The sequence below is a fragment of the Chinchilla lanigera genome, unplaced genomic scaffold, assembly GCF_000276665.1.
Source record: "Chinchilla lanigera isolate Chin_1 unplaced genomic scaffold, ChiLan1.0 scaffold00003, whole genome shotgun sequence".
In the NCBI taxonomy this organism is placed as follows: domain Eukaryota; kingdom Metazoa; phylum Chordata; class Mammalia; order Rodentia; family Chinchillidae; genus Chinchilla; species Chinchilla lanigera.
In genome coordinates, this window is record NW_004955404.1 from 41,571,005 (window position 1) to 41,572,103 (window position 1,099).

Here is a 1,099-nt window from a genome sequence, read left to right on the forward strand (position 1 = left end):
AAAAACCAAAAAAAAAAAAATTATGATAATCTAAATATAAATATTTTGGTTTAATGGTAAATAAATAAAATTTATAAATACATTTAATGATCTCATAATTCATTGAACACACTTAAGTAGACCAACAGGAGGTTCCATATCTTAAAAAGTTAATTATAGTGAAAAATTTTAGAAGGGGAAATTAATGTTTTTTTAGTCAGTTATGATCAAAGTTTTAAAACTTTTTTTCTCCAAAATATTTATTTAACTTTGAAGGAGTTCAAAAACATTGAAGCCTAGTTATAAAACACGGTGACTCAAAAGAAACAAAGTAAGACCTATTTGTCTAAATAAATCTCTTTCTTTAAAATAGTTTTTACTTTAAAAAGAAAAGAACAAAAACAAAATAACAAAGCAAAGAGATAAACAAAACAGCACAAAACAATGCAGAATTTCAAAATAAAGTGATAGGATGTTAATGTTTGTTGTGTTTATACATTGTTATTTTCAAAGTGGTTACAAAGATAACAAGACATAGGCACGTAAGATTGATCCAACAATTAAACATTAGCTATTGCTTTCAATAAACCAACAGAAATTAGTAGTACAATTATCTTAGCTATCTCTGTGTGTGTGTGTGTGTGTGTGTGTGTGTGTGTGTATTTTGCTTTCTTCCTTCTTTCATCTCTTCCTTCATCCCAGTTTTTCTTTCCTTTTGAACAGTTTCTTTCCTTTTCACAATATCTATTGTAGCATTCAGATTTTTATTTACTGTTTCAGGTTCTTACACTAGGGAGATAATAAGATGGTTACATGTGAGTCTGATTTATTGTACTTATGTGTATGATCTCTAGTTGCATCCATTTACCTATTTTTTTCATTTTGTTATTTTAAAAAATAAAAGAAGGAAAAATATTAACTGACAGACATCCATTTACAAAATAGCATAAGAACAATACCAGCAAAATAGAGTTACGACAAACGTAGGAAATTAATCTTTGTTGTTGTATGACTTATTCATATCTTCAAATTGGTCTCTCAGGAAATCAAATAGAGACATACAAGACTGACCAAACAAATAAGCATTAACTGTTTGTTATGGTTTGTGTCTGTGTGTCCC